Here is a 320-nt window from a genome sequence, read left to right as displayed (position 1 = left end):
ACTCTCATACACAAGCAGGCATAATTAGGTGCCATTTTACTACCCATCCCAGCTCCTTTCACTTGTAAGTAAAAATCATTACGAAAATGAAAAAAATGGTTCGTCAGGACAGTACTTGCTAAATCCAATAGACATGCCGTACTAGGTTTCACATCAATTGATCTTTGTTTTAAAAAATGTTCTAAAGCCAATGTTTTTACATCTAGATGTAATTCTTTTAGTCATCCACACACTGGTCGTAATACTTTGATACGTGGTACTATTAACTGTTCGGTGTTCACATGAAATTGTCACCAGGAATCAGTATTAACACAAGAAAT

The sequence above is a fragment of the Ictalurus punctatus genome, chromosome 7 (assembly GCF_001660625.3).
Source record: "Ictalurus punctatus breed USDA103 chromosome 7, Coco_2.0, whole genome shotgun sequence".
Classification (NCBI taxonomy): Eukaryota; Metazoa; Chordata; class Actinopteri; order Siluriformes; family Ictaluridae; genus Ictalurus; species Ictalurus punctatus.
This window is presented reverse-complemented; position numbering follows the sequence as displayed.